This window comes from Arachis ipaensis, chromosome B2 (assembly GCF_059453495.1).
Source record: "Arachis ipaensis isolate K30076 ecotype BB chromosome B2, ASM5945349v1, whole genome shotgun sequence".
NCBI classification, from domain to species: domain Eukaryota; kingdom Viridiplantae; phylum Streptophyta; class Magnoliopsida; order Fabales; family Fabaceae; genus Arachis; species Arachis ipaensis.
In genome coordinates this window covers 76,419,493-76,429,243 of record NC_142437.1, presented here as the reverse complement: position 1 = coordinate 76,429,243, position 9,751 = coordinate 76,419,493, and the positions used below count along the sequence as shown (strand labels likewise).

Genomic DNA, 9,751 nt, shown 5'->3' with positions numbered 1-9,751 from the left:
TTCATCAGTATAGTGGCTATAATTAGCACAGATTCCGCAAATTCTCTGTGGGACTAACTGTTGGTTTTGCTGTGGTGGAGAAAGTTGAGCTTGCTGAACTTGTTGATTCAATTGCATCTGCTTCAGCAAGTTGGTCATTTCACAGATACTCTGAGTTAGAGCAGCAGTCTCTCTGCTAGAGGATACTTCTGCAACGGCTTTTGGATGGCCTTGTTTCTACCTATGATTCCGAGTAGATTCAGCTAAGTCGCTGATCAATTGCCATGCCTCATCAGTGGTCTTGTACTTTTTCATAGACCCATTGCTAGCACTTTCCAATGTGGTCTTATCTTGGGGCCTCATACCCTGTGTGACGTAACCGAGTAACACTATCTTGTCAATCATATGGTGGGGGCATGCTTCCAGAAGATTATTGAAGCGCTCCCAGTATTCATAGAGAGTCTCAGATTCATCCTGAACAATCATGGAAATGTCTTTCCTCAGTTTATCAGTAACTTTAGCTGGAAAGAATTTTTCCAAGAATTCTCTTCTTAGTGTATCCCAGTTGGATACAGTTGCTACTGGTTGAGTGTAGTACCACTCTCTTGCCTTCCCCTCAAGAGAAAACGGGAAAGCTTTCAGCAAAATTGAAGTTTCATCTGCACCATCACGCCTGACAGTAGAAAAGGCTGCTTGGAAATCTCTCAGGTGCTTGATAGGCTCTTGAGCAGGCAAGCCATGAAACTTGGGCATCAAATTGAGTAGTGCGGTCTTTATTTCAAAGTTTGTAGCCACCGCTGGGTGATGCGCTTGAAATGGTTGCATTGTAAAATCAGGGGCTCCAGCCTCCTGGATAGTAACTCTCCTAGCTGCTGCCATGTTACCTACACGTAAATCAACCAAATCAGTAGAACGGGGGCTGCTTTCTTTCTCAAGTGACGTTTCAGATCCGCCCTCAGAGAGGACTAACCGACGCCGAGCTTGCCTTATTCGTGAAATAGTTCTTTCAATCTTAGGATCGAATACTGGCAAGTTTGGATCAGGAAGTGAACGCGTCATCTAACGAAAGAAACAATCAACTCAAAGTAGCAAAATAAAATAAAATGCAAATAAATAAAATCCAATCAATAACTTTAGCACTCTATTGCAACTCCCCGGTAATGGCGCCAAAAATTGACGTGGCGGAAATTGGCGAGTCAAGAATTGTTATAAAATATGCGTTGCAAGTATAGTTCTTAACCAACCAGAAATCGACTTATCAATTTAGAAGGGTTGTCACAAAAATTAAAATTAAAATACTGGGAGTATGAATCCCAGGTCGTCTCCCAACGAGTTGCAGAAAGGTGTGCTATTTTATTAATCAGATATTTTCAAAAAGAGTTTGAGTTGAATAAACAGGAAATTATATTGGGGAAATTAAGTAATTTAAATAAAAGCCTTAACTGGGAGTAGATTAGTTGGAAGCCCTATTCTTGTTGCAGTACTCTCAAGATTAATTGATAATTGAAGGTTGTTCTGTTTAGTTATCCCTTACTAGGTAAGGGAAAGTCAAACAAGTTGGAATGCTGTTTCTATTCACAAGTTCCAATCCGCTTACTTGGAAGGACTGGAGTTAGTGACTAGAGAGCAATCCAACAATAAACCCAATTACAATTTCTCCTTTGAGCATTCCAACTCAAGGGTTCATTTCAATCAACTCCCCATCAAGTTAGAGAACTACTCGCTCATTGTGAATGTCAAACTCATAACATAGGGAAGAGAATTAAAGAAAGACATGATAAATAAAACTCAAAGGAATCAAATAAAAATAAAAGTAACTCTTGTATTAATAAATTCTAAAATAATCCAATAGTAAAATTGAGTAAATTAAAGGACATGGAAGAGTAAAGCCAAGTAAAGAAAACGAACTAGAATGACGAAGTCTTGATGAGGTAATAACTCTTCTCAATATCCCAATGCAAAAAGCAATAGAAATAAAAATCCTAAGAACTATGAATGTGTAGAGAGAAAACCTAGAGGAGGAGTAAAACTAGATCTAAAACTAAAAACTGTGTAGAATGAATGTTGTTTTGGTTTCTGCATGTTCTCTGGCTCTAGTCTGCTTTTCTGGGCCGAAAACTGGGTCAAAACAGGGCCTAAAATCGCCCCAGTAAATTCTGCAGATTATGCAGATCGCGCACGTCACGCGATCGCGTCATTCATGCGGACGCGTCATTCGGCGTTTTGCTTTGCCACGCAGGCGCGTCGTTCACGCCTCCACGTCACTTGTTATTCCAATCTGCGCGGTCGCGTGAGCCATGCGGCCGCGTCACTGCGATTTCCTCTCTTTCGCGCGGTCGCGTGAGCTATGCGGCCGCGTCACTTCTCGCTGGTCATCTCCTTAATTTCTTGTGTTCCTTCCATTTTTTCAAGCTTCCTTTCCAATCTCCAACTCATTCATGCCCTATAAAGCCTGAAACACTTAACACACAGATCACGGCATCGAATGGAATAAAGGAGAATTAAAATACATAATTAAAAGTCTCTAGGAAGCAAGTTTTCAATCATGTAATAATTTTAGGAAGGAAATATAAATGCATGCTAATCATATGAATAAGTGGGTAAAGATCATGATAAAACCACACAATTAAACACATTATAAACCATAAAATAGTGGTTTATCAGGTGTCTTCCTCTTCTTGAAGAACCAATGGTGCTCTTGAGCTCCTCTATGTCTCTTTCTTGCCTTTGTTGCTCCTCCCTCATAGCTCTTTGATCTTCTCTAATCTCATGAAGGATGATGGAGTGCTCTTGGTGTTCCACCCTTAGTTGTCCCATGTTGGAACTTAATTCTCCTAGGGAGGTGTTGATTTTCTCCAAATAGTTTTGTGGAGGGAAGTGTATCCCTTGAGGCATTAGTGGTTATGGAAAAACAAAAAAGCAATGCTTTTTTCACACCAAACTTAAAATGTTTGCTCGTCCTCGAGCAAAAGAAGAAAGAAAGGATGAGAAGAAGAATAGATGGAGGAGATGGACGTGTGTGAATGGTTCGGCCACTGGGGATTTAAGGTGGTTATGATGTGTGAAAAGGAAGGAGTGATAGTATAAATTTGAGTGGGTGGGTGTAGGTGGGTGTATAATGGTTTTGGAGGGGAATTAGAGGTGATTGGTGGAGGTTATTTTGGGGAAGAGAGTTATGAAAAAGTGTGAAGATGAGAAAAGAAGTGGGGATCCTGTAGGGTCCACAGATCGTGAGGGGATCCTGTGGGATCCACAGATCAAGTAGGGTCAAGGACTTAACATCCCTGCTCCAATTAGGCTTGTAAAACGCCCTTGCTGTGTAATCCTGGCGTTTAACGCCAGACTGCTGCTTGTTTCTGGCGTTAAACTCCCAAATGTAGCTTGTTTCTAGCGTTAAACGCCAGCTTGGTGCCTGTTTCTGGCGTTAAACGCCAGACAGATGCTTGTTTCTGGCGTTTAAACGCCAGACTGCTTTCCTCCAGGGTGTGCTGTTTTTAATGCTATTTTTTCATTCTGTTTTTGATTTTTCAGTAGTTTTTATGACTTCACATTATCGTCAACCTAATAAAACATGAAATAACAAAAAGAAAATAAAATAGATATGATTAAATAACATTGGGCTACCTCCCAATAAGCGCTTCTTTAATGTCAATAGCTTGACAGTGAGCTCTTATGGAGCCTTACAGATGTTTAGAGCATTGTTAGAACCTCCCAACACCAAACTTAGAGTTTGAATGTGGGGGTTCAACACCAAACTTAGAGTTTGGTTGTGGCCTCCCAACACCAAACTTAGAGTTTGACTGTGGGGCTTTGGTTGACTCTGCAGTGAGAGAAGCTTTTCATGCTTCCTCTCCATGGTTACAGAAGGAGATCCTTGAGTTTTAAACATAAGGTTGTCCTCATTCAGTTGAAGGATCAATTCTCCTCTGTCCACATCAATCACAGCTCTTGCTGTGGCTAGGAAGGGTCTTCCAAGGATGATGGATTCATCCTCATCCTTCCCAGTATCCAGGATTATGAAATCAGCAGGGATGTAAAGGCCTTCAACCTTTACTAGCACATCCTCTACGTGTCCATAAGCTTGTTTTCTTGAGTTGTCTGCCAACTCTAATGAGAATCTAGCAGCTTGCACCTCAAAGATTCCCAGTTTCTCCATTACAGAGAGTGGCATGATGCTTATCCCTGACCCAAGGTCACATAGAGCCATCTCAAAGGTCATGGTGCCTATGATACAAGGTATTAAGAACTTTCCAGGATCCTGTTTCTTCTGAGGCAATGTCAGTTGATCCAGATCACTCAGTTCATTGATGAGCAAGGGAGGTTCATCTTCCCAAGTCTCATTACCAAATAATTTGGCATTCAGCTTCATGATTGCACCCAGGTACTTGGCAACTTGCTCTTCAGTAACATCCTCATTCTCTTCAGAAGAAGAATACTCATCAAAGCTCATGAAGGGCATAAGGAGGTTCAATGGAGTCTCTATGGTCTCTAATTGAGCCTCAGATTCCTTTGGTTCCTCAAAGGGAAACTCCTTATTGGTCACTGGACGTCCCAGAAGGTCTTCCTCACTGGGATTCACATCCTCTCCCTCCCCTGTAGGTTCGGCCATGATGGTTAAATCAATGGCCTTGCACTTTCTTTTTGGATTCTCTTCTGTATTGCTTGGGGGAGTACTAGGAGGAGTTTCAGTGACTCTTTTACTCAGCTGGCCCACTTGTGCCTCCAAATTTCTAATGGAGGACCTTGTTTCATTCATGAAACTTAAAGTGGCCTTAGATAGATCAGAGACTATATTTACTAAGCTAGATAGATTCTGCTCAGAATTCTCTGTCTGTTACTGAGTGGATGATGGAAAAGGCTTGCTATTGCTAAACCTATTTCTTCCACCATTATTAAAGCCTTGTTGAGGCTTTTGTTGATCCTTCCATGAGAAATTTGGATGATTTCTCCATGAGGGATTATAGGTGTTTCCATAGGGTTCACCCATGTAATTCACCTCTGCTATTGCAGGGTTCTTAGGATCATAAGCTTCTTCTTTAGAAGATGCCTCTTTAGTACTGTTGGATGATTCCTTCAATCCATTCAGACTCTAAGAAATTATATTGACTTGCTGAGTCAATATTTTTTTCTGAGCCAATATGGCATTCAGAGTATCAATTTCAAGAACTCCCTTCCTCATAGGCGTCCCATTACTCACAGGATTCCTTTCAAAAGTGTACATGAACTGGTTATTTGCAACCATGTCAATGAGTTCCTGAGCTTCTGTAGGCATTTTCTTTAAGTGAATGGATCCACCTGCAGAATAGTTCAGTGACATCTTTGATAGTTCAGACAGACCATCATAGAATATAACCAGGATGGTCCATTCTGAAAGCATGTCAGAAGGACACTTTTTGGTCAGTTCCTTGTATCTCTCCCAAGCTTCATAGAGGGATTCACCTTCTTTTTGTTTAAAGGTTTGAACATCCACTCTAAGCTTGCTAAGCTTTTGAGGAGGAAAGAACTTGGCTAAGAAAGCTATGACCAGCTTATCCCAAGAGTTCAGGCTATCTTTAGGTTGAGAGTCTAACCATATTCTAGCTCTGTCTCTTTACAGCAAATGGGATAAGCATAAGCCTGTAGACCTCGGGATCAACCCCATTGGTCTTAAAGGTATCACAGATCTGCAAGAATTCAGTTAAGAACTGAAAAGGATCTTCTGATGGAAGTCCATGAAACTTGCAATTCTGTTGCATCAGAGAAACTAATTGAGGTTTCAGCTCAAAATTGTTTGCTCCAATGGCAGGGATTGAGATGCTTCTTTCATGTAAATTGGAATTTGGTGCAGTAAAGTCACCAAGCATCTTCCTTGCATTGTTACTATTTTCGGCCATGTCTCCTTCTTTTTTGAAAATTTCTGTCAGATTTTCTCCAGAGAGTTGTGCTTTAGCTTCCCTTAGCTTCCTCTTCAGAGTCCTTTCAGGTTCAGGATCAGCTTCAACAAGGATGATCTTATCCTTGTTCCTGCTCATATGAAAAAGAAGAAAACAGAAAAGAAGAGGAATCCTCTATGTCACAGTATAGAGATTCCTTTATATGAGTAGAAAAAGAAAAGAAATTCGAACACAGAAAGAAGAGGGGGTTCGAATTTTTAAGAAGAAGAGAAGTGTTAGTAGATAAATAAAATAATTAGAAAGAGATGAGGGGGAGAGAATAATTTTCGAAAATAATTGAGAAGAAAAGAAAAATATTTTTGTTTTTAATTTAAAACTAAAATTAAAATTCGAAAATGAAAAAGAAAAATGAAATTAAATTAAATTTAAAACAATTAATTAATTAAAAAGGAATTTCGAAAAAGAGAAGGGTGATTTTCGAAAATTAGAGAGAGAATTAGTTAGGTAGTTTTGAAAAAGATATGATTGAAACAAAAACATAGGATTACTAAAAAAAAAGGATTTGAAAATTAATTTTGAAAAGATAAGAAGTTAGAAAAGATTTTGAAATTAATTTTGAAAAAGATATGATTGAAACTTAATTTGAAAGAGATTTGAAAAAGAAATTTAAAAGAGTTGATTTTGAAAATTAAAGTTGATTACTTGACTAACAAGAAACTAAAAAGATATGATTCTAGAGTTTAAAGATTGAACCTTTCTTACTAGTCAAGTAACAAACTTAAAATTTTTGAATCAATTACATTAATTGTTAGTAAAGATTTGAACTTATGAAACAAAATGAGAAAAAGATTTTTGAAAATCAATTTGAAATTTTCGAAAATTATGAAAGAAAAATGAAAAAGATTTGATTTTTGAAAAAAGATTTGAAAAAGATAGAATTTTTAAATTGAAAATTTTGCTTGACTAAAAAAAAGATATGGTTTTGAAAATCTTTGACTAATTCAATGCAATTTTCGAAAATTAGAAGTAAAATAAGGAAAAGAGAAAAACATCAAAAAGACTCAATGCATGAAAATTTTGGATCAAAACACATAATGCATGCAAGAACACTTTAAATGTCAAGATGAACACCAAGAACACTTTGAAGATCAAGATGAACATCAAAACTTATTTTTGAAAATTTTTAAGAAAAGAAAAGCATGCAAGACACCAAACTTTGAGATTTTTCATGTTTAGACACTATGAATGCAAAAATGCATATGAAAAATAACAAAAGACACAAAACAAGAAAATATGAAGATCAAACAAGAAGACTTGTCAAGAACAACTTGAAGATCATGAAGAACACATGCATGAGTTTTCAAAAAATGCACAAAAGAGATAAACATGCAATTGACACCAAACTTAAGATTTGACTCAAGACTCAAACAAGAAACACAAAAAATATTTTTGATTTTTATGATTTTATAAATTTTTTTTGGATTTTTCGAAGATTAATTTGAAAAAGAAAAATAAGGATTTCAAAAAGTTTTTATAAGAATTCCAGGAATCTGCAATGTTAGTCTAAAGCTCCGGTCCAGGAATTAGACATGGCTCACTAGCCAGCCAAGCTTTCAGTGAAAGCTCCGGTCCAAAACACTAGACATGGCCAATGGCCAGCCAAGCTTCAGCAGATAAAAATCAGACATACAACAACTGATACTTCATCCAACTTCATATGCTGATAAATGGAAGCCTCGGTCCAAATAAATTAGACATGGCTTTACAGCCAGCCAGGCTTCAACGTGCTTCATGAAACACTAGAGTTCATTCTTAAAAATTTTTTACTAAAAATATTTTTTTATTTTTTCAAAAATAAGAATAATAAAAAACAAAAAGGTTAAAATTAAAATAAAGTTACCTAATCTGAGCAACAAGATGAACCGTTAGTTGTCCAAACTCGAACAATCCCCGGCAATGCCGCCAAAAACTTGGTGCACGAAATCGTGATCGTTCATTCCTTGGTAACGGCGCTACAAACTTAATACGCACGTTCATAATTTTATTTCTTTTTCACAATTTTGATACAACTAACCAGCAAGTGCACTGGGTCGTCCAAGTAATAAACCTTACGTGAGTAAGGGTCGATCCCACGGAGATTGTCGGCTTGAAGCAAGCTGTGGTCACCTTGTAAATCTCAGTCAGGCGGATTCAAAAGGTTATAGAGTTTTAATAATTAAAAGATAAATAAAACATAAACTAGGATAGAGATACTTATGTAATTCATTAGTGAGAATTTCAGATAAGCATATAGAGATGCTTTCGCTCCTCTGAACCTCTGCTTTCCTGCTGTCTTCATCCAATCATTCCTACTCCCTTCCATGGCAAGCTTTATGTAGGGCATCACCGTTGTCAATGGCTACATCCCATCCTCTCTGTGAAAATGGTCCAATGTGCTGTCACTGCATGGCTAATCATTTGTCGGTTCTCGTTCATACTGGAATAGGATTTACTATCCTTTTGCGTCTGTCACTACGTCCAGCACTCGTGAGTTTGAAGCTCATCACAGCCATCCCTTCTCAGATCCTACTCGGAATACCACAGACAAGGTTTAGACTTTCCGGATCTCAAGAATGGCCGTCCATGGGTTCTAACTTATACCACGAAGATTCTAATATCTCGGATTCAGTCCTCTGTATTAGATATCTAAGAGATACTCATTCTAGCTTATTTGCATGTAGAACGGAAGTGTTTGTCAGGCACGCATTCATGGGTGAGAATGATGATGAGCGTCACATAATCATCACATTCATCATGTTCTTGGGTGCGAATGGATATCTTAGAGAAGGAATAAGCTTGAATTGAATAGAAAAACAGTAGTACTTTGTATTAATTCATGAGGAACAGCAGAGCTCCACACCTTAATCTATGGAGTGTAGAAACTCTACCGTTGAAAATACATAAGTGATAACGTCCAGGCATGGCCGAATCGCCAGCCCCAAACGTGATCTAAAGATGAAACTAAAGATGTAAATACAATAGTAAAAGTCCTATTTATACTAAACTAGTTACTAGGGTTTACAGAGATAAGTAAATGATGCAGAAATCTCAAGGTTCGAAAAACCGGACCGGTCATCAAACCGCTCTAGTTACTGGTTTACTGGTCCAACCGGTCTAACCAGTGGTTCAACCGAAAAAACCGTTTTAAAATAAAATAATAAATAAATTATAAGTAAACATCCTAAAATATAATTATAGTATAATATAAATATTAAAATAGTTTTCAAATTTAAAAAACTACATTAAATGTCATCAATCAAATACATATAATCTTATTAATATACAAACTCAAGTTAAATAGTATAAAGAAATTTCAAATATTAAATGTCAACATAAAGATTTATCAATCATCAAAATCTCAAGATGTTCTTGTGAGTTTCTTTTTTTTTTTGGGATAATTATTTAAACATATTATGTAATTATGATTGTGATTTCAACTATTGTGCTAAAGAAACCTTCAAGTAACAAGGATATGTCGATGGTGGTGGTGTCTTCTGAGGCATCAATGTCTCCTCATCTAGCCCCTCCAATTTCTTCAGCTAAAGCCATAACAAAAGGAATGGTACCAGAAAATAAGGTAGTTAATGGATCATCAAATGAGAAGCTTTTTGTTATTGCAAGTGAAGATGAATAGGCCAATGCACAAGTTTGAATGTAGCAACTTAACAGAACTTAATAGTAACAAAAGTTAAATACCAGCAACAAATAATCACTCTAAACCCTGAAATCAAAGCCAGCAAAACCAGCAAAACAAAGCCAGCAAAACCAGCACAACAAGCAACTACAAATCAAAGCCATTAGCAAATTTGAACAAAAAAATTAGGAGCTATCATCAAAACCAACAATTAGAAAACAAAGCC

At 37.4% G+C, this 9,751-nt stretch overlaps 2 non-coding genes across 2 annotated transcripts; both read left to right on the top strand.

Moving 5' to 3' along the window:
* The first annotated feature begins 378 nt into the window (after window positions 1-378).
* LOC148574453 (small nucleolar RNA R71) lies at window positions 379-486 on the top strand. Its single transcript, XR_015905929.1, has one exon. It is a non-coding gene; the product is annotated as a small nucleolar RNA R71 (small nucleolar RNA).
* Window positions 487-5,350: 4,864 nt separating this feature from the next.
* On the top strand, window positions 5,351-5,458 carry LOC148574452 (small nucleolar RNA R71). The gene has a single exon (XR_015906374.1). It is a non-coding gene; the product is annotated as a small nucleolar RNA R71 (small nucleolar RNA).
* The last annotated feature ends 4,293 nt before the right edge of the window (window positions 5,459-9,751 follow it).